We start from the raw sequence: 24,808 nt of genomic DNA on the forward strand, positions 1-24,808 counted from the left end.
GTATATTACATGTCTCCATCTGTCTCACAGACCTAACTTCTTCCTCTCTATGTCTCTCTCTATCTCTCTCTCTTTGTTTCATTAGGTTTGTCTCCTACTCTCTCGTCCACATACATACAATCTTTCCCGACCTATCTGCTCCATCTTCACAAGCTCCCTCTGTACGTTTCATTCACACATTGGGATATGTTCAAAATGTTGCTTCTATAAGGGCTGATGTAGAGTTATTGTTGGTTTTGTTGCATCCTACAAAGTAATAACTATGAAATGCATTTTGATTGTCATTTGACTGGGATTATGTGAGTTTGAGGATGTTGTGAAGTACTATAGACCTCGTATACATCTTCGAATTTGACAATGATTGTAACTATTGAATTGTATAGACCATTACATTCGAAGTCAGTAGCCTAATATATTTATTTCACAATTTCAACAAATTATTAATTCACTACATACTAAGAAAACAAATGTGTACACCCTCTGTTTTTATTTAATTCCGCGTATTAGCATTGGTCAATGTCAAGTTTTATAAACTCTTAGAAAGTTTATAACAAAAAATATTAACATATACAATAACAAATAAATACCATTAGATTCATTTTTGAATGTACTTTCACACCAAACATATTTGTTATGGTAAATGTTTATATTTTTCTATAAACTTGGTCAAACTTTAGGAAGTTAGACTTCGGTCAAACCTAATATGCGGAGTTTACTAGTACTACTCACTAGTTGCTTAGCCGAATCACCTAACATGCCACACGGGGAGTTCAGTGTCACAAAATTTTCTGGTCGGTAGGAAAATCTCCCGTGACCCTGATTCGAGAGGTGGGAAGTTACCATCATAGCCTTCTGAACAGGCCTACGGATGACGGTTGGTAGGGGGCTGTTTTTGTAACTTCAGGTTCACCCTACCCAGCCAACCCCACCCCGGCACCCAGAGTAGTACACCTGAATACTCCCCATTTTCTACCCCCCATCGCAAAATAGACTTCTCCACGGGACCGGAGCCTTCGTGATCCTCCCCTTCTAAATCGGCACACTCGTACACCGCAGCGAATCTGCCTCATCGACGACCTCGTACGCCGCACTAGAGCCGGTCCACCGTCGTTGTCGTACACAGAGCCTCTTCCCCGGCACCGTCTTCCATGGTCTCATATCTGCTTCCCGGAAGCCAACACCAAGCGCAGAAGCACCTCCGTCGTGGACAATGAACTGACTCCTGTTGCCGACCATGACTCACAGAGGCCGCCGCAATCATTGTTCTCCTCCTCGATTGGTAATGTGTGTATTGAATCACTTAGTAGTACATGTGCAGTTCCAATTTTGCTCATACCTACCCTTCAAATTTCCTCGGTGCTATTATTCCCGTAAAACTAATTGGTTATAGCCTCCATTGTCCAAAAGAATATCAGCTTGTAATTGTGCGTCGCTCCTGTAACGCGTTGTGCTTCGGTAGGTTTTTCATCTGCAACCAGTAGTGTGGAAATGATGGAATGTTTTTTAGAACTAGCAAGACACCCATGCGTTGCACGCATCAAGATGCATTTGTATGTAGTTTATCTTGTGGGAGAAAAGGATGAACGAGGGAAGGCCTTATTTGCAAATTTGGATATGGGTATGGGTATCTTTTTGCAAAATTTCCATTGTTTCCTTCCTATCTGTCAGATATAAATCGGACGACCTATATTGCAGGATGGTAGACACACCATCATCACCAACTATGTTTTTATAAGAAAAAAGTAGAGAGTAGAGAAGTAGAGATAAATATTAAATATAAAATAAATATAATATTAGAGAAGAGAGTAGAGATAGCACAGACGTCGGGAAAGGATTGCGCGCACGGGAAAAAGCGGCCGGGCGTGCGCTAGTTTGGGCGCGCGGCGCCGGTGCGCTTTATAAAATTCAATGCCCTCCAACCGCTCTGTGCCTTGGCACTGCTCTCTCCCCACTATGTGCCTAGCCACTGCTCTCTCCCCGCTCTTTCTTGCCTTGCCGCCGCTGCGCCACCATGCCGCCGCGTCACCGGGAAACTTGGGGATACTGCGGCGTCCGCGCGCGCCCCTCCGGCGGCTTCTACGCCGAGATCTGGTTCCGTGGGATGCGCCTCGGCCTCGGCAATTTCAACACCGCCAACGAGGCCGCCCGTGCGTACGACGCGGCGGCATGGTGCCTCCAGTGGCCTCATAGAACATTGAACTTCCCCAATGTTCCGACGCGGGAGTGGGCACAGGAACTCGCGACTCTGTCATGGCTTATCACCGACGAGGATCGTCGCGACAACCAAAGGCGGGAGCACCTTCTTGGCATCACCGAGATGGACGAGGAAGCCATGGCGCTGTGGCACCAACGCTTCCCGCAGGACATCATGAATAAACGCGAGTTCTATGCGCAAAGGAGGGCGGAGCGAGCCGCCTATCGTGAGGACAAGCGTAGGCGAAAAGCGGACGCTCAATTCAACATGAGGCTAGGAGCAGTGTCACCATGGTAATCTGGCGACGATCGGTATCTTCACGCCTACAGTTAGACGTCGGAGGAGGACATCACTGATGAGGAGCCAGACGATGAGGAGTAGTTGAATAATCTATTTTTTACCTATTTATGCTGAGAACTATCCTCTACTCTCTAGTATCTACTCTCTATGTCTACTTCTCGATCTCGGCACTCTAAATGCTTTTTTAAAGTGCCGCGCATTGCTATTCTGTTGGAGATGCTCTAACATGGCAGATGAGTGCTTTAATGTTTCCCCCAAGATGCGCGAGTATTACTAGTAATATATTTTTCTTGCCATGTTGAGATTTTAAAACCACGAGTGCGAACATGCAGAGGAGCAATGAAGACCAAACACGGGATATTGGGGACATCTTCAAGGAGCGTGGCAAGTTAAAGAGGAGCTACACTGAACCTGTAAAACGAGCTTTGGTAAGTAACACCCTTTCAATTACTTTCTGTTTGCACATGAACACGTCACGTGTACCCTAGACATCGGGGGTGATGCACCGCAGCTCACGTCGAAGGAGTCTCACCGGAAGCGCGATTCGCAAGTCGACCGGCGAGAGCTTTTGAGGACCCGAAACCCTACACTCCCGGGAGGGACCCTGTCGGGGAGTGCGGCGGCTATGGGCTGCCTTAGATCGGCCAAGCCGCCCCTAGAGCCTCGCGATTCGCAGCTCTCCAACACGAAGAACGACGAAGAACAAGGGAGCAAGAATGAGGGAAGGACAAGACGTAGATGAAAAAGTTGTAGATGTGTTTGCGATTGTGTGTTGCTCAATCGGCCGTCGCACCTTAGGTATATAAGAGGGGCTGGACTTCCCGTGCAAGGAAAAGGCTTGGATTCACGTCCAAAATCCTAGTCAAATTCGAATTGGTTTTGTCCGAACTTTCCAAAACAGTTCGGTCTAAAATGGGCTCCACATTGTGGGTCTTTCTTGAGGTGGTAAACGACCTTGGATGGAAACGAGCCCAAAATAAATATTGACCATTTCGACGAGAAGAACAACTTTCATGTTGAACGTTTTTTCATCAGAGGTCATCTCGAAGGTAAAATCGCTCGCGCAAAACAGCTAATTATTCACGCAGCTCATTAGACATATCCACATATGTGTCTGGTTCCGAGCGTAATATTTTGCTCACTGGAGGGTCGCGCTGTGCGGGCTCTAACTTTTGCATAAGACCTCAGATTGGGACGATCTTTATATCAAAATCAATCGTTTTGACGAGACGCACAACTTTCTTGTTGAAACTTTCTCCATTTCAAGCCATATTCATTGGGTTACTGGACATTCTTTAATCTGGTGTCGACATGAGGATCTCTGAACTTGTCATAACTTTTACATCCAAGCTCCGTTTTAGACCATCTTCATATTCATCTTCATCTTCTCAAAAAGAGCCATTTCATGATGACTTTCAATAGTAAGTTTGAATTAACCTTGACATAGCTTCAAGCCACTCTTTATAAACGTGCCACTTTTGAGCGTCAACACATGCCCCCTGTTTTTTGGCAAAGCTAGAGTGCCAAAAAATAACTTGTACCAAGTTTGTTCTAAGCACGATGTCAACACTCCATCGGCCATTTATATGTTCTTAGGGCGATAGGTATATATCGGCCATGTTTATGCTAAGGTGATAGTTATTTATCGGCCGTTGCCTATCTAGGCTACTTGCCACACACTTGGGTGGTACTTCTTTAAATATTTTCCGTTGAGAGCTCGAGGTAACAATGCCCCTTGTATGGTTCCACCAAATATGAATTTCCAGGAACTACTCTTGTAATCCTAAAAGGGCCTTACCAACTTGGAGACCACTTCCCGAATTTTCTGTCTTTCGAACCAATTGGTAGAATCACCTTCCACACGAGATCGCCAACTTGAAAAGTCTGCAGCTTGACCTTTTTATTGTAAGCTCTTGCCACCCTCAACTTATCTCTCTCTATGGCCTCCCGAGCAGCCAAACGTTTATCAGTGACTTCATCAATATTGTCCATCATCAAATTATAAAAGTCCACCGCCGATAAATCATTCTGTTTGGCTATTCTCAAAGCATTCAAATTCACTTCCACTGGTAAAACGGCCTCTTGACCATATACGAGCTCATATGGAGTTACCTTTGTAGCACCGTGCCTTGAGATTCTGTGCGCTCACAAAGCTTCGGACAATAGCTCATGCCATCTCCTTGGATTATCCTCAATCTTCTTATTGATGAGTTTGATTAAAAATTTATTGCTAGACTCGGCCTATCCATTGGCTTGGGCATAATATGGAGAGGAATTGAGCAACTTTTTGTTATAAGATTCGGCAAATTCTCTGACTTGACGTGACATAAAAGATGAGCCTTGATCTGTAGTTAACGTTTGAGGAATGCCGAATCTATGAATAATGTGCTCGGTTATGAATTTAATTACCTCCACATGTGTCATGTTCTTGAGAGGTAATGCTTCAGACCATTTAGTGAAATAATCGGTTGCCACCAATATGAACCGATGCCCCTTTGAGGAAGACGGATGAATTTGTCCAATAAAGTCTAAACCCCATCCTCTGAAAGGCCACGGCTTGATAATGGGATGTAACATAGCAGCAGGTGCCAACTGAATATCACCAAATTTTTGACAAGCTTCACACCCTTTGAAATATCTGAAGCAATCATTAATCATAGTCGGCCAATAAAATCCAGCATGTCGTAGCAACCATTTCATCTTGGGAGCCGACTAATGAGTGCCACAAATACCTTCATGGACCTCCCCCATAGCAACTCTCGCTTGGTCCTCATCCAAGCACTTTAGAAGAAACATCATCAACCGTTCGGAGATAGAGACCATCATCTCTCATTGTGTATTTAAAAGCCATACGCCGAACAGCCCTGTCCACCCTTCTACTAGGATCACGCAAATAATCAACAATGGGTTTCCTCCAGTCTTGATTTTCTCCTGCATTGATTATTTAATTAGTGGCCGAAACGGTGGGCTCCGGTTCGGCCTCCCCTTTGTTGGCAAGACTTGACATCGGCCTTTGAGAAATATGAAACATGCCATGATCCACATGATAGCTGGATGCTTGGTGTGCCAACCCATTTGCTTTCCAGTTGTCATGTCTAGATATATGAGCAATGCTAAAATAATCCAAAGTAGAAATTATATCTAGACACTTATCAAGATAAACATTAAGTGATTCATCAAAACACTGAAAAACTTTGGATATTTGCTGCACTACTAATAACGAATCACCAAAAGCCTCAATATGTGTAGCACCTATGGCAAGCAACATCTCTAAGCCGAATAACAATGCTTCATATTCGGCTTGATTATTTGTGCAAAAATATTCTAAGCGGCACGAGGCTTCAAAAACAGCACCATGAGGAGATATATAAACAATACCAACACCTTGGCCATTGCTACAAACCAAACCATCAAAATATAATATCCATGGTACTAACGAGACAAGGTTTATATCAATATCATGCTTGTCATCAATCCGATGCTCAACAATAAAATTAGCAACGATTTGGCCTTTCATGGATTTTAGAGATTCATAAGCCAAATCATATTCAATTAAAAGCATAAGCCTACTTGCCACTTCTACCACTAAGAATTGGCCTATGCAACATGTACTTGATGACATCGGTTTGACAAGCTACAATGCAAGTACTAGGCACTAGGTAATGTCTCAATTTTGTACAAGCATAATATAAGCATAAGCATAATTTCTCAATAAATGTATACCTTGTCTCGACGTCCAATAAGCGTCGGCTCAAATAAGTAATAACATGCTCCTTCCCTTCGGTGTCTTGAGTTAAAACAGCACCAATAACACCTTCTTCCGCTGCAATGTAAAGTCTAAATGGCTCCCTGTGCCTGGGCGCTTTCATAACCAGAGGAGTGCACAAATATTTCTTAGTTATATCAAATGCCTCTTGCTGTTTTGCCCCCCAAGTAAAATCAACATAATTCTTTAACCGAAGGATAGGATTAAATGCATCAACCTTCCCTGATAGATTGGCTATGAACTTCCTCAAATAATGCACCTTGCCAAGGAATTTTTGCATATCTCTCTTGCATGTTGGAGCCTCTACTTTTTGTATAGCTTCTATCTTTTTGGGATCAATTTCCATGCCATCTTCATGAATAATGAAACCTAGAAACTTCCCAGCCAATACACCAAAGGCACACTTCAAAGGATTCATTTTCATCCCATATTTCTTCATTCTGTCAAAAGCTAAGCGCAAATCGGCTAGATGAGATTCAAAAGCATCCGATTTGACAACAATATCATCAATATAAACCTGGAGTATAACACCAAGTAAATCATGAAAAATTAAATTCATAGCCCTTTGATACGTGGAACTGGCATTTTTTAATCCAAAGGTCATCACTGTCCACTCAAATAAACCAAGGAAACTGGGACATCGAAAAGCCGTTTTGGACATGTCCTCTTCGGCCATAAAAATCTGATTATACCCCGCATTACCATCAAGAAAGCTAATGACCTGATGTCCAGAAGCATCATTAATAAGCATATCGGCTATTGGCATAGGATAATCATCTTTAGTTGTAGCTCTATTCAAATCTCTGAAATCAATGCACACCCTCAACTTGTCGGAGCCTTTCTTCTCTACTGGTACAATGTTAGAATTCCACTAGGCATACCTGCAAGGTATAATAAAATTAGTTTTAAGCAAACGACCGATCTCTTCCTTGATCCGGTGATACATTTTTGGATTAAACTTTCTGGCCGATTGCTTATATGGCCTAAAACCAGCCTTTATAGGTAACCGATGCTCCACTAGCTCTCGGCTTAAACCTGGGATCTCGTGATATTCCCATGCAAAGAAACAAACATATTCTTTTAATAGCTCGATCAACTTAGCCTTATGATCGGCTCTTAAATTTTCGCTTACATATGTCGGCCTAGGAATTGAACCATCTCCTATATCTATCTCTTCTAATGGATCGGCCGATGTAAAACTTGTCCTAGTTTATCCATATCATCTAACTCTTCTATGGACTCATACATATCGTTCTCATCAGATCGATATTCTACAAGATGTTTCTGTAACCACTCTGAGTTAGGATCCATTTAAATACATCATACCATGGAGCCGATTACCGCCAACCGGCTTTAAAGAAACGGGCACAAAACCACTTTTCGTGGCGCTAAGAAAATCATATTCTGATAAGTCCCGCCCCGTCAGGCAAGTAGCATTGGGATGTTGCCATTCCACCGATGCATCGGCCAAAGCAACACAAGCCGAATTATCAACATGAATGACTTCTACTTCATCATCAACCCATTGAATTAAAAACTAGTGCATAGTAGATGGCACACATTGGTTTGCATGAACCCAATCATGGCCTAATATCACATTGTACTTACCTTGCACCTCGGCAACAAAGAAGGCGGTAGCCAAAGTTTTGCTTCCCACCGTAAGCTCCACACACATTACACCTTTGGCTTCAGTTTTCTCTTTGCCTTCAAATCCATTAAGCTCCATGTTGATCTTTATTAACTCTTCGTCACGCAGCCCCAATTTTTTGAAAATCGAATATGGCATAAGATTAACCACAACACCACCATCGACAAGCATTCTAGCAACCGGCGATCCATTGATACGACCTTTAAGGACCAATGGCTTCAAGTGCGTCACCGGTTCTTTTGGCTTCTCGAATATAGCATTTTAGGACCAAAATCTAGCTGGGCTACTTCCCTTCTTCATCTATAGCACGAAATTCAGTGGGTATGTAATGCACCATATTAATATCCATACCTTCATGAACCGGTGTAGACTCATAATCAAGCATTTCATCTTCTTCCGCAAGCATGTCCACTGACTCCAAAATATCTTCAATGGAAGAGGAAGTAGTACGCAAAGTGGACAATGTAATAGTAGCCGCATCGTCCTCCGTTGGTTGTGTAGGTGTTTCTATGATAATGCAGAAGCTGCTATGTTTTCCTTTTGCTTTGGCCTCCACACTTGTTTTGGGGGTACCATGGGACGGTTTTCATTGAAAAATTTATCCCTTAGCTTTTCTGCTTCTTGTTCCTCCTTCTCACAACTCATCATGCGCTGCAATCTCCTTTTTTGCGCCTTGGTCAGACCGGAAGGACACCACTTAGGCTGAGTATATTTTGGATCCCTCGACTTGGCCTTGCTTTTGCTAGCTTTATGATCATTAGCCATGGGACCCTGCTGGACAGCAGCCACATCTTTATTAGAATCAGCCGGATTATCACCAATAATCGGCTCTTTGATTGTTAATTCTTTAGTGCCTATCATAATAGTTTCAGCACTAGTATTCTTCTCCTTTTGCTTGCCAGGCTCTGAAATTTCAGCACTTGGTGATTTAGCACGCCACACTTGCTTGCCAACCCTTCCATGATTATCTTGCATTTGCCGATTGACACCGTTGTTCAAACGGCCTCGTGTGGGATAAAAGCCTCTTATGAATGGGCCTCCTTGGTTCAGCGCAACCCAGATGAAAAGCATAAGGGGCCATTGAGGGCTGCCCCCATCCTCCATTGTAGCCTCCCATGTAGTATGGTGCATAAGGGGGTGGCGCCATCCATGGTCCCGGTGCCCATAACCCATATGGCCTTGCGTGATGCTGAAATTCTTCCCAAGGAGGTGACCTTGAGTGCTTCAAATTTAATGCCCGGTCAGAGCTAGAACCGGCCGCTTGATTGGCATACCTGGACAACATCATATCAAAAGTTGGCTTGATTCTCTTGCGCTGCACTTTAGCTTCATTCGTCTTCCACTTTCCAACCTCTGGACTCTTGGGATTAACAAATTTGACATGAGTGTTCTCTTGCACTTGTGGTTGTCCCCCGAGTGTAGGATTGTTGATGGTGATCTTGATTACCTCATTTCCACCGGGTTGCTTGTCAAGCACAACTTGTCTCCCCAAGACCTTGTCGCTCTCCTTATTTTTCCTGGGCTCACCAATGACAATATTATTTTTAATAGTTGATTCGGCTATGTTGGGCCGAATTAACATCTTCTTCCCCTCCAAATCCATGGTGTTCATTGGGAAAGGCTGCTTATCAACTTGCATCTCAGAAAAATTCAATCGTTCGTCATTAATGGCCGATTGTATCTGTCGTCGAAAAACATTACAATCATTAGTAGCATGAGAAAAAGAATTATGATACTTGCAATAAGCACGTCGTTTCAGCTCTTCGAACGGCGGTGAAGTATGAGATATTCTAATAATCTTGGCTTGCAACGAATCATCAAATATTTTATCACACTTAGCAATGTTGAAAGTAAATTTCATCTCTTCATCATGATTCTTACGAATCGGCTTTAAATCATTGCAAGTAAATGGTTTGGTCTTAGATGGCCAAACAAATTCAGTAGCATAAATATCACCCACATCGTCCGAGTGATCACTATCATACTCAACCATATTCATCTTGGGACGATCAGTTTTATATCTATGCACCTCTTTAAGATCTTTGCTTCGGCTTTCCTGAGCCAAAGCCCTTTGCAAGACTTGGTTGATATTTAAAAACTCATGTCCTTCTAGCCTTTCTCTAATGTGAGTTCTCAAACCACTAAGCACAAGATCAGCCAAATCTCTCTCGGTTATCACGAAAGTATAGCACCGGTTTTTTGTATCTCTAAATCTTTAGACATAATCGGAGACCGATTCATCATGCTTTTGCTTAACCGATGTAAGATGGTATAGTTTAAGGTCATTGTCACCACTGTAGAAGTGATCATGAAACTTTTGCTCCACTTGAAACCATGTAGTAATAGAACCAGGTGGTAATGCAGAAAACCACGAGAAAGCAGTACCGATTAAAGATAAAGGAAAATAACGTACTTTCCACTCGTCTCATGAACCTGCCTCACCTAATTGTGCCAAGTATTGACTAACATTCTCCCATGTAGTCTTTTTTCCCTCTCCGCTAAACTTAACAAAATCTGGAACTTTATATTCGGGAGGACATGGCACGGCATCAAACATTTCTAGATATGGTTTCCTGGAAATTCGTGGTTTAGGTAGTTCAATCCCACAATGCTCTCGGAACACCCTAGACATTTCCTCTCTAACATTAGCCAAAATATCACTCGTATTGAGTGATGTTGCGTGTGGTTGTGGCGCATGGTGAATATGATTTCTAATAGTTGGTACAGTGCTAGTCGGAAGAGATGGTGGTGTGTATGTTGTACCATAGTTCGGCAGCAATCCACTTGGACTTGCCGAACCGTAACCTAGCAATGCAGTTGGATTCATTGAACTTGGTACGTTCATGGCAGGATTAAAGGGTGGAGCAACAAGTTGGTTTGTCTGACTGGGATAAGAATTCAACGGCACGGGCGGTGCCGATGAAATAGGTAAAGTTGGCCTAAAGTTTTACACACCAGCAGACATACTACCACTACCATGAAATGACTGAGGAGTATTATTTCGAAAAGTATTATTGTCTGTGATAGCTTCGTAAATAAGATCATTATTCTGAGCAATAAGAGTAGTAATTTCAGCCGACTGTTCAGAAGAGAAGATTTTTCTTACAGCCGGTTCTACCTGCTCATTGTGAAGAGGAGGAAACTTGATTTCTTCAATTGAAGTGATGTTGCCTTGGCGATCCTTTTTGAACTTAGCAAGGAACTCCTGCATCTCCTTCTCTTCATGCGCCTTCTTGTACTCCTCAAAAGCTTGGCGATGTTCTACCGATAATTCCTCAAAATTGGGCTTGATGATGTTATTGGCATCCACTTCAGATGACTTGGGAAGATCGACCATGATGGATGATGATGGTTACTCTTTTTCCCCAGCGGAGTCTCCAAAAAGTGTGTGCGCACACGAACACGTCACGTGTACCCTCGACGCCGGGGGTGATGCACCACAGCTCACGTCGAAGGAGTCTCACCGGAAGTGCGATTCGCAAGTCGACCGGCGAGAGCTTTTGAGGACCCCAAACCCTACACTCCCGGGAGGGACCCCGTCAGGGAGTGCGGCGGCTATGGGCTGCCTTAGATCGGCCAAGCCGCCCCTAGAGCCTCGCGATTCGCAGCTCTCCAACACGAAGAACGACGAAGAACGAGGGAGCAAGAACGAGGGAAGGACAAGATGTAGATGAAAAGTTGTAGATGTGTTTGCGATTGTGTGTTGTTCAATCGGCCGTTACCCCTTAGGTATATAAGAGGGGGCTGGACATACCGTGCAAGGAAAAGGCTTGGATTCACGTCCAAAACCCTAGTCAAATTCGGATTGGTTTTGTTCGAACTTTCCAAAACTGTTCAGCCTAGAATTGGCTGCACATTGTGGGTCTTTTTTCAGGTGGTAAACGACCTCGGATGGAAACGAGCCCAAAAGCAATATTGACCATTTCGACGAGAGGAACAACTTTCATGTTGAACGTTTTTTCATCAGAGGTCATCTAGAAGGTCAAATCACTCGCGCAAAACAGCTAATTATTCACGCAGCTCATCACACATACCCCCATATGTGTCTGGTTCCGGGCGTCATATTTTGCTCACTGGAGGGTCACGCTGTGCGGGCTCTAACTTTTGCATAAGACCTCGGCTTAGGACGATCTTTATATCAAAATCGATCGTTTCGACGAGACGCACAACTTTATTGTTGAAACTTTCTCCATTTGAAGCCATATTCATTGGGTTACTGGACATTCTTTAATCTGGTGTCGACATGAGGATCTCTGAACTTGTCATAACTTTTACATCCAAGCTCCGTTTTAGACCATCTTAATATTCATCTTCATCTTCTCAAAAAGAGCCATTTCATTATGACTTTCAATAGTAAGTTTGAATTAATCTTGACATAGCTTCAAACCACTCTTTATAAACGTGCCACTTTTGAGCGTCAACACTTTCGTTTAGCCTCGTGTTCTTCGATGAGTATATGTTATAGTTTCTATTTCTCTTAAGCCTCGTGTCCTTTGATTTGTAACAAGAAGAGTCTTAATCATCCTAATGCTTTTGTTTTTAGCTTGATGTAGGAAGTGGGTGTTCTCACCTTCTAGCCTGTTTTTGTATTTTGTTTTCCTTTTGAATTCCCTTATCCCGGTTCTGTTTATGTGGCTTCTACTAAATGGATCTGGGTTGCTCTGAGTATTGATCTAAAAAAGAAGTAACTTCATGTCAGGATGCAGTTCCTGCGAGGATGGAAGTATGGTCAACCTCGAGATCATGTTTCCAAAATGAGGCTGGATTACACACAAGGTGCCAGTTCCCTAATGATGCTAGATTAGACACAAGGTGCAAATTCCCAGATGATGCTGGATTACACACAAGCCCGGTGGAGTCGTCAGCTTTTCGTGTCCTCGTGGCTCTAGTAAAGGCTGAAAGAAAGTGTGCAGTAGCCCTTGAGAATGTAGCTGATTTGCTGAAGAAGCGAAAAGAGAAATCAGATGCTCTCTTCACCCATGCCAAAGAAGAGATGGAAGAAGCCAGAATTAAGCTAGCAGAGGCAGAGCAGGCTAGGCTTCTCCTGCTATCTAAAACTGTTGTCAATACAAAATTCCCTTCATAGTAGCTAGGTTCAAATGTTTATCCAGTCAGCAAGCCTGTTGTGATGTCCGTGCATCTACTGATGTGGCACAAAATATTTTTTTCGGGTCATGTAATAACAGCAATTACTTTCCAAACAATAACAGACTAAGCATTGGACATGGTATAGGTCACGCGCAAGCCCGACATTCCAAGTTCAACTTCCACATCAAACTCATGTTCACTAATGTCCACAACCATGATTCACTTCAAAGCCAAAAAAATTGAGGAGAGTTATGAATAAAGAAAAACCTCTAGTTCCTGCTACCAGTGCGAGCACAACAAGTCAAGACCATGCGGAATTAATTATATTTTGGTCATTTTTTGTGTTCTAAAATGCCGGCCGGCTCGCGGAAGGACGTGTTGCCGGCACACGCGCAGATTCAATGAAGGCAAGCGGGGTAGTCTGAAGCCAGTTGCATGCGGCGAGGAGGCGTGTTCAGTCGGGCCTGCAGCGAGTGGGGCCCTCTTGGCCGGCACGCCGGTTCAATGCCTGCGCTATGAGAGGCCGCGTTCGTGTCAGAGCAATCACTCCCTCTAGCCCTCTTTGTTTGGGTATAACAAAATCTCATTTTCCATTCACATTTTACAAGTAAAATTTGTGGACAAACTTTGACCCAAAATACGATGGGGACTACTAAACCAGAATGGAGGTAGTAGTTTTTTTTATCAAAGAAGGGTTTCCCCCTTCCGATTTTCATTACTGAAAACCAACATCTAAATCTAAACCATAATATTTGCCCTAGAACTACCTGGTTCAACATCTCGCAACATAAACCCATACAACCATACGCCAAGGAGGTACGTAATACTATGAATTCCATTTTCGCTCCATACCAATCGTTCTAAAAACTACTTAGTACTTATAACATGCCATTGAAAATCAAAACTCTTAACCCCACTAAAAATTGATATTTTAAACGTGGCTACTCGATCTGTGGCAACTGGCGAGCCACCGCCTCAAAGTCGTTCACCTGTGGTCCCGACCATCAACTCCTACGGATCAAATTATCACGCAAGCTGACTATTCCTACAAAGGTGCGCTCCACCACGTACCTGGTACCCGCGAATGGAACAATCGTGCACCTATGGTTTTAGGGTTTATTTGTTAATGTTGCCTTTACGTAACACTCATGTGTGCGAAACAGCGAGAGACCGACTGCGTGCGTGTTCCTGTTCTCTTCGTATATGTACTCCACCGTTTGTCTGGTGTCCAAAAAATTATAATAACTACTAGCAATGTGCCAATGCGTTGCCACACGATCAGAGTAGATTAATACATATTCACCGATTTGATAGAAAAAAAGTCTAGTTTTGAAATACGTATATCACTAAAAATATGTTATGTTTCACTCAAAATATATACCTTTGGCGGTTTTGATGAGATAAGGGAGGAATGTTGTTGGTTTCAAGATTCAAAAAGTGGTATATGTCTAATTTCTACTCTTACTAGCAAGATGCCCGTGCGTTGCACAGAACATCAAGATCTTGTGGGAGACAAGGATGAACGAGGGAAGGCCTTATCTGCAAATGTGGAGAGGAGTGCGGGTAAATTGCCACAGTTTCCTTCCTATCCGTCAGATATTAAACGGACGACCTATATTGCAGGCCCACCATCATCACCAACTCTTTTTTATCCCTACTCTTATAAAAAGCATAGTTGGTGATGATCGTGTGCCTGCCATCCTGTAATATAGGCCATTCGATCTATATCTGACGAATAGGAAGGAAACTATGGCAATTTTGCAAAAATATACCCACACCCCTCTCCACACTTGCAAATAAGGCCTTCCCTTATTCACCTTTTCTCCAACAAGATAAACTACTCATACAAATGCATCTTGATGTTCCGTGCAATGCATGGGCATCTTGCTAGTTGTTGCATAAATCCCATGTGTGTGAGAGAGAGGTAGAGAGGAGAAGGATGGAGTGCATGTGTGACAAAGCCACAAAGAGTGTGTGTGTGAGAGGTATCAGCTTAAAATGAGGCGATAGTGTGTGTGTGCACGATCAAGAGGGTGTGTCTCAAGAAGGGAAGAACAATCTACATAGATACAAGGAGCGGGAGAGAGACATGTATGCGATAGTGGAAGCACGAGTGTGCGGGTGTATAAACCTATCTAGAGGCTAGTCGATAAATGTTTGTGAGAGAAATACGAGTCGGGGGTGCAAAAGCGAGAGTTTTGTGTGTGAGAGAGAGACTATAGTCGGGAAGGGGAATGGAAGTAGGAGTTGTCTGTGTGTGTGAGAGAGAGGGGGGGAGTTTGTCTAATCGGTAAACAAATGAATAATGTCATTCTGGGATGGAGACGGAAAGGAGACCGCAACAAATGTTGTGTCTCCAGGAGAGAGAGAGTAATTTTAGTGGTATGATTCATATCTAGAGACATATAGAGTGTGTTAGAGAATCCCATAGAGAGAAAGACAAAGTGAAAGATGAGTGGAGACTTTGTGTGTGGCGGTGAAAAAGAAAGCTTAGGTACCTAGTGATACGGTAGAACGGTAGAGACGTGGGAGATAATGAAAACCGTGTAATGTATAATAATAGGGAGAGTGTGATACTTCTCAAGGGAGACGACGAGAGACCATGTTTGCGAGAATAGGAGAAACATGAAGTGAGCGTGCGGGTAAGCTGGAGAAAAGGGAGTGATAGCTACATGAAGGAGCATGCATGCGAGAGAGATGGGCGTGAAAGGAGTGAACATAAAAGGGATTCAAATATTTGAATTTGAGATGATGATACATGTAATCCATACTCAAGCCAAAATTGATCTATCAGACATGCATACTCATATGAATTCACGCTCATCTATGTTATTTAATATGTAGATATTACTGATCCATACATTTTAGTAGAACATAATTTGGTTTAATATTTTGAATTCAACCTTATGATTTTGAGATCATTGTATTTGTAAATCATATTATACATATAAAGGAGCAGAATTCTTTGTTGTGCTTTTGAAAGTATATAGTAAAAATGATGTATATAGAATTTTATTCCAATCGAAAATGGATCCCGCTCAAAAAAATAGAATACAAACGGGATTCGAATTGAATTGGCATGGTAAACGTGCACTCTGCAAAATTTGAACGAAGCGGGGAAAGTCGCAGTAACCGCCTGAAACCAAAATATGTGAGATGGAAATTACTACTGCCTATCCCTACCACGCAAAGCCTATCTGCTCGATTTCTATAGGTTTTGATAGGGGTAGGTTTGTAATTTCACTCAAACGTGATATAACCGCCTCTCACCCGGATTCATACACGATGGGGGCCAAAACACAGTGTGTCCTCGGTCGAAATCGACTCCCTCCCCGATTCATACATGGTGGGCGCCAAAAACAAACTCTCGTCGGAAAATATTCGGTGTATGCAAGATTACCGTTCTATCCCCAACCGACTAATATTGTTGTAATGTAGGAAATTTGAAACGGGGGCTAAGTTTGTAAATTTCCTCACATTTTAGAAAAGCGCGCCCTGAAGTCATGGTTCCCCCTTCCTCTCCACCTCCATTTTCCCATTCGTACTCCGTGGGCGCCAAAACACCCTCTCCAACCCAGCCTCCTCCGTTCGCCACCCCATCCACCACCGTCCTCCTCCACCATGTCGGACCTGATACCCCGAGGTTGCCGTCCATTACAAGAGATCGACCTCTCTCATCCACGGCTTCGGACCGGGATCCTTACATCCCGTCCTCTCGCTTCATCCCCGCCGTCGCCCACCTTGTCGGCGCCGCTCCTACGACCGTCTCGTCCACCGTGCCCGCCGCCACCGTGTACCATCCTAGATCTTCTTCCATGCTACTGACAGCCATCGCTACCGCAGCATCGTCAAATTCTCAGTAGATGCATTCACGGTGCCGCACCAGAGACGGTACTCTTTTGTATCTGCTCAACTTATTTATCGCGGCAAGATAATAGATCGCCACTGCTTTACTCTGATTTCTTGTCCATCACATACTTGCTAGTTGAAAGCAGACATTGGTTGCGAAGTTGCCTTTGTTCGGCTTGCACCTTCAGATCCGCCATGGCACGCTCAACACTATACTCCCAATGCTTATTGTTTTTCCCTTTTATATTCCGCACTAGTTAAATCACAATAGACTAAATTTCAAAATTAGGCCAGTCGATTTTTTCAGAGCTCACCGGAGTTTACCGGTGCGAACGAAGGGGCTCGGGTGGGAATGGTGGTTGTGGGGGGCGGTGGTGGGGCCTCACCGAACGAAAAAAACTCGACGCAGCTGGGGGCGGGGTTGGGGTGGCGGTGGCGGAGGAACACAGGCGGTGGGGGCGGTGGTCCGGCCGGTGGCCCGTGCGGTGTTCTGTATGGGAAGAATCAGAGACGAAGGAGAAGAAGGGTTAGGAGACGTAGGATCTTCATCCAACCACCTGAAATGGTCAGCTGACCCAAATGACAAAAGTCACGCGACTTGCATGCAGACATGCCTTTATATTTAGTACCATCATTGTACCTGCTTAGCACTTATCCTGAATCCATCAAGCTAAACAACGTGCCACTCATAATTCCAAACTTGTTGCTCAAGTACGAATCTGATATGATGCTGATATTACTAAAACAGATAACATTTAATTGGTCAGCTAATGTTCCTACTTTACTTTCGAAAAAGCACGTGCACCACATATAGAGAGACAGCATGGAGTTGCTTCTTAATGCGCTCTGGTTCATCATGTGTGGGCACTGTGCAACGAACATTTTATTATCCAAAATCTGCTTGCTCTTCTTTAGCATGTTCCTCTTTCGCTCTTCTTTAATAAGTACTCTCTCTATTCCTAAATACAAGTCTTTGTATAGATTCAACCATGGACTACATATGGACACTCTAAAATGTATCTTGATACATCTGTATGTGATCCATAGTGGAAATCTCTACCAAGACTTATATTTTGGAACGGAAGGAGTATGATAGTAGTACAATATGTTACTTGTAGTGAAGATAAGCAGGGACATTTTCAGTGTAGAGGTCTATACGGTCGGTTGTGATGGACACTTTGAACTCTTCGGGCCACTTTGATTCGTAGGATTTTGTAAACATGGGAATAGGATTTATAGTGGCTTGCCCACTTGAATCCTATGAGAATAGCAAGGAAATGCGAGGAGCTGTGTTGCCTTCGAGAGTTACACTGATATTAACAGTACCGCACCTTCAGTTGAAGAGAGCTGGTATCCGAAGCCTTTCTAGCCGTACCGGCAATACTAGCACATATATTCCAGCAAGTTCCACTTTGTTGATTTTACTCTAATGCTTACGGTTTTCCCATTATATCTACGCTATAATCTATGTAGCTACTTTGTGTCGCCCTAGCAGCAGTTCACTCTTGAAGCTAAACACCGCAATGACTTACAAAATTGGCACCAAGGCATTGAGTGCCATTCTAGATGCAATGAAACTCATACGCTCCCCACCTGTTGATTCTTGTTCAGAATTTGATCCTAATGACTATTCTAACCTCGAGGAGTCAAAGGCAGATGGCCTGTCCTGTTCACCCATGAAGGTGCCTTTTCTAATTTGGCAAGGTTTTATTGATTGCGCGTATCTTGCATATGTTGTCTTGCATTTCTTCTACTTTGTTGCACCGCCATCTGCTTAGTTTACTCATCATATATGTCGAGATGACATGCCCATCCATTATCAATACATATTCCATCTGTCATCATACCATGTTTTTCCACTCAAATGTTGTTCTTGTGCATCAGACATCAAAAAGGAAGAGGGTGATTACCGAACCTGAAGGAGCACCAGCAAAGTCCTTGAAAAACGTGGTGGTGCTGGAGAAATCAGACAGCACCCCACTTATATTGGTTGTACAACCAGTGACACAAAATGTAGGACCAACTCCATCCGACTGTACCCATACTTCCCTGGCCACACCACTAGCCCCACCACATAGGACCTGCACCCCAGCAAAAGGTATACCAATTTCAGTTTCCGTAGCACTAGCCGTACCACAGAAAAATCCCACTCCAGCAAAAAGTACAGCAAGTCCACCGGCCAAAGACCTATCCTAACTGTAGATACAGCCAATTCCTGCAGATTGGAACGCCATTCCAGTTATTCCTAGTTTAAAAAATAATGCTTTCAATGTTGTTAGGGACTACGTGCATATATTCCCATCATGGGAAGATTATAGTAACGACAAACACCATTTTCACATCTTCCTATCCAACTTACGTGTTAGTGCCATTATTCATGGTTATTATTTTCATGTTTCCTGCTTATTGAACACATCAATGATTTACATTACATTGTTGTAAGTGGGCGAGGGTCAATCTGGATAGTCATGACGAGATAAGCTTGCTTGTGCTTTTCAAGGAAGTATTGCAGCAGTATTGGTGTTACCTGTGGAAATCACACTTTGATGGCAAGTCTATAAATGAATTTCCAATGAAGTCTCCTATGCTAAATTTAGAAGACATTGAATGGAAAAACCTTGTTATGCACTGGCCTTGTTCCCAGGATGAGGTACTATCTATGAAATCACATGACAATTTGAACTTCTACTTTTCCGCATGTGCCTTACGGATCTTTTTTGCAGGAAATTTGCTCAAAGAAGAATTCTTGTTTGAAAAGAACGACAGGATATCGCAAATATGATGCCCGCTGCTTTGCTCTTGTTAGTACCTGTTGTCCTATATCACTGTACTCGCATACATACCTAGTTCATTATGTAACAGCAGTATGCATGATAGCTTGCTTATCAATTGTTCGCTCCAAATTATCTGATCTGTATGAATGGTTACATTAGTGTATAATATATCCAATGCGAATGAAATTTTTTAGCTCTGCATTGTTCTTGTAAGTACTTGTTGTCCTTTATCAGTGTACTTATATTGACAGGTAGTTGTTCATGTACCATCACTCTGCAACTTATTTTCCTTTGCCCTCCATTTTCTACACATTAGATCTATATTTACTCTTACCATATGGTTGGATAACACCGATGATACTGAAGAAGTTTAGCTGTGCATTGCTCTTGGCTGTACCTTTTGCCTGTATGGTTGTACTTACATTTATAGCTACTTGGTTATGTAGCATCACTCTTCATCTTGTCTTAAATATTCTCCATTTTTCTTATATTATCACACCTTTATTTACTCTTAAAAAATGTGGAATAAAGGCAATGCTTATGAAGAATAATCTATGGTAAACTTCTTGAATTGCCCCCCCCATCAGCATGGACAAGGGCTTTATAGAGCCTGTCTTCACCAATAATGTATGTTTGTCCTTCTCAAGCCTTCAAACTTTGTTGTGTATATTTGGTTAGGCATGACTGTAACAACTGTTTACTTTTGGTGTTTCCGTCAAATTGCATGTTTAAAGTTTATCATGTAGTTCATAAAAAAAGTTTGTCCTTCTCAATTTAAGTTTTCAGTTGTACAACCAAGTTCCTTCTTCATACCATGTAAATTAAACTATGCAGAGCAAGTGATCTTCTTTTGCACTGCATGTATGCCTCTATTCTTGATCCGTAATCTAGTGGAGTGGTGAACCTACCCACTACAGCACAATGTCATATTCTGCAATGTCTTAACTATGGAAAATGTCATATCATTCTAGTATTATTTAAACCGTCTCTTTATTTGCCAATCTGAAATGGGATAAATTAACAGCACACTAACCATTGATACTTATGAGTTCTTGATGTGTAATCGAGTGGTGTTGTGAAGCTGCCAACTACTTCACAATGTCATTTCCTGCCATGTCTTGACCTGAACAATACCATATTGTGTTAATGCAATTTTAAACTATGTCACTTTATTCGTCAGTAAGAAATGTGATGAATTGTCAGCACTGATACTTTCATGTGCAAAACCTGTCATCTATCTGCTTGTTTATCTTTCAGAGTGAGGAGGATATAAGTGTTAAACAAGCATACTCTCATCAGCTTGCTCAGCTGCTTGCACTGGAGCTCCCCAGCAGGGCTAACCTTTCTTGAACTCTATTGAAGTGTTGTCGGTTTTGTATATTATTTTGTCGGCGTGTTTAGTTGCACTGGTGGCAATCTTTGATGCCTAGTGTATGTAATCTCCTGTCTGCTTGTGCTTTATTATCATAGTGGCAAACTTTGATGCCCAGTGGATCTAATATGCCATAATTTCTTTACTGTATAGTCTAGGTTTTTTCTTATTCATGATGCTGCAGTTATTTCACTGTATATATATCCTGTCTTCGTCGTAAACCGGCCAAACCGTAAGATTATAGTACATAATCGGGCCATCATGCAATCACGATGTATGATCCGCATCATGGGCCCCGTCATCTTGGTCTGTTAAAAGGCCTAAATGTAAACTAGCCCACTAGTAGATTTGGGCCTTTAATAGGCCGAGTAAACTGACGGCCCTCTTTTCGCAAGAAAACTCACTGGGCTTTTAGGAGGCTGAGAAGTAGTTTGGGCCTGAAACATGCCGAACAGCTCATGGGCCAGCAGCATCCCGAAATGGACCCCGGCCCATGATTGTGCAAATCAAATCACGGGCTTTTAACATGCCAAAATTGTCTCGGTCCTTATTGGGCCCAATCAGATTATCGGCTGCGAGCAGGCCGGATGCAAACCGGGCCGTAGTTAGGCCCAATTATCTGACGGGCTTTTAATAGGCCGAAATTAATATAGGGTCGAAATGCTAAATGGGCCCTTAATAGGCCGAAACTAATATCAGGCTGAATTACTAAATGGGCCTTTAGCAAGTGGCCCCAAAAGCATAGTGTCCAGTTGACAGGCCGAATCTGATATGGGCCATAATTTAGCCCAAAGCCTCTTAAAGGACCGAACCTGCTCTGGGCTGTAATTTGGCCCAGAACGTGGTAGGCTTTTAACGGGCCGGATCTCATATGGGCCATTGTTAGGCCCGGAACGTGGCAGGCCATTAATGGACCAGATCAAATATGGGCCGGCATTTGGCCCAAAACATGGCAGCTAGTTAATGGGCCGACCTACTACGGTCCTCAAAATCTTTTGGGACTACAGCAGGGCCGACCCATTAATGTGGGTGAAATCTCGTGGGCCTTTAGCTGGGCCGGCCCATTTTGGTCCACAAAAATCTTGTGGGCCTTCACCTGGGCCGGCCCATTATGGCCCGCAAAAATATTGTGGGCCTTTACCTGGGCCGGCCCATTATGGACCGCAAAATCTTGTGGGCCTTTAGCTGGGCCAGCCCATTATCATCCGTAAAATCCCATGGGCCTTTAGCTGGGTCGGCCCATTATGCTCCACAAAAGGCCTTTAGTTGGGCCGGCCCATTTAGACTTTATGGGCCACTTTTGGGCCGGTCCACGTGTCAACATATCATAGGCGCATCTCGCCCATTGGATGAGTGATACCTGTGCCAACGTGGAGCTGACACGTGTTTCCTCCAGCCAATAATGATTTTACATGTGGAAAGTCCCCATTTGTCCGGGCTGTTAACGTGTTATCAGATCCAAAACCGGACCCGATAGCTAAACGGCGTTCCGTTACGGTAGATGCCACGTCTCGCTCACCCTTGACGAAAGCACTTCTGTGACGCGCGATTTATCGTCATGGAAGTGGACACTTCCGTGATGATAATTTTGGTAATGTCATGGAACACTTCTATGACAGCACAGGTATGACAATCTTGATTCTGTCATAAAATCGTCATGGATGTACATGCATGAAAAAAAACACGACCTACTATGACAAACACGTATCATCATGAAAGTGTATTTTTTTGTAGTGCTTCCAAGCCTCGAAGCGGCCGACTGCCACCTCCAGCTAGTCGGCAGTCCGGCTGGTAGTGCGTGGGATCTGGGCATCCAGCCAGAGGGCGGTCAGCACCTGAGCCCCGATGCACTGCAGGCGGCGGAGCATCCGATGAGTCGGCCGCAGGTGTGCTTGAACGGCGAGAAGCTGCTCGCTGAGCATCCGGGGCGCGTTAGGCGTGGTTTCTGCACCAGCCCTTCCTCGCTCGTCGCGGCGTGCCTCGATGGCCTGGCTGGCGAGAATGGGGTGACCACGAAAGAACTCTGCGCAAGAAGAAAAAAGAAGTCTGAAGCCATAAGCCGGCTCATATAGTAGTCGGCGGCTGAACAGAAGGAAAAAATAACTCACCGTCGATCATATCCTCGATCTCGCCGTAGCCGTCGAACAGGGCCTTGTCCTTCTTGGCCCAGTTCGAGCGAGAAGTCTCGAACTCAGCTTGAAGGTTGGCATCGCTCTCCTTCAGCTTCTGGAGCTCTGCCTTGTGCCGCTCCGCCTGGTCCGCTAGCTATTTTGACAGGCGGTCACACTCCTTGGCCGCCTGGTTGCGCTCCTGCTCCTTGGTGTGGAGCTCGGACTCAACCTCGCCTAGGCGCTTCCATAGATCTGCAGCGGCTACTGCAAAGACAAAGGAAACATCAACACCAAAGAATAATAGTAGTCGGAAGATCCGGCCCGACTGCCCAGCAGTCGGCCCGAATCTTGGGGGCTCTAGTTCAGGTCGGCGGTCCGTTTGGCCAGCTCCTAGACTTGGGAGTTGTAGGCCGCCACGCGGACGTTGTGATAATCCTGCAGCAAAAGCAACAAAAGGAAAAGACAAGTCAGCACTCGGAACTAACTTAAAGTTCCGAGCCGCCTGCTCAGCAGCCGGCCCGAAACTCGGGGGCTACACCCAGTGGGTGCGCTGGCGCGCCCCCACGGAAGATTACAAGGAATCAAAACAAAAGGCAAGAAGCAAGAAACCTACCCGGACGGCTGCTCGCGTCGCCAGGAACTCCTGCGTGTACTGCTGGAGGACAGGCCTGGACGTCTGGCGCAGCCAATTTCAAGACACCGGTGCTGCCCCCAGACGTCCAAACCGGTGGGGCAGCACTGGTGGCCTCGGTGTCAGTGGCCGACGAGCTGGCGGCCCTGATTTCCAATCTCCACGGTGCTGAGACCGCCTTCTCTGGACGCCGGCGCGCTGGAGAGCGGGCCGCAAGAGTTGGCCCCACTACCCGTTCGCCACAAGATGGCGGCACCAGCGGCGCCTCAGGCCGACTGCTCGGCGCGTCGGCAGTCGGCGTGTGCGGGGGCACCTCCGCCCCCAAGACAACAGGGTCGCCCCCTCCCTTCTCCAAGACTAGCTGGTCCGCGCCGGCTTCTCCTGTTAGCCCCTAGCCCTCCGACACCGGTGCGTCTGCGTGTTGTGGGCCGATGGACTCCGTAGCTCGGCTGTGGGACGCCTCCTCCACCTGCGCCCTGGCGGATGCGTCCGCATGCGCCTTGGCCACTGAGTCAGCTTGGGTCTTGGCCATAGCATCAGCCTCTCCTTGTGCCGCCTTGGCCACCTCCACCTTCGCCCACTCCGCCTCCTGCCGCTCCTCGCGCGCCCCTCGTACGCTCCTCTCTGTCGCCTCCTGGAGATCGATGAGCGGATCCACGTGGCAAGGTTCCGTGGAGCCACCTGCCGTCCCAATCACCGAGCCTAACTGGGCCCGCGAGAGAGAAAGAGGGGCCCTTCTCGACAAGATAAGAAAAAGAGAGATAAGAAGTTTGCAAGAACAAGAAAAGCAAACACAAAGCAACAACAGAAAGACTAAAATGCTTACCCGGACACCAGTGGGAGCTGCCTTGGGGCCTTCTGGAATTGGGCCGCCTTCGCGTCGGCCTCCTACCACATGGTCGCGGCGGCTGAGTTCTTGGGCTTCATGGGCCGGCTGCCGTATAACCCGGCGGCGGCTCGGCGCTTCGGTGCACCGCCTGCCGCAGTCGGCATAGCCGAAGAACTCGCGCCCGCCCTGTCGCCGCCATGGCTGTGCCACAACTCGTTTTTCTCCTCGTCGTCGTCCAGCTAATCC

This window comes from Triticum aestivum, chromosome 4A (assembly GCF_018294505.1).
Source record: "Triticum aestivum cultivar Chinese Spring chromosome 4A, IWGSC CS RefSeq v2.1, whole genome shotgun sequence".
In the NCBI taxonomy this organism is placed as follows: Eukaryota; Viridiplantae; Streptophyta; class Magnoliopsida; order Poales; family Poaceae; genus Triticum; species Triticum aestivum.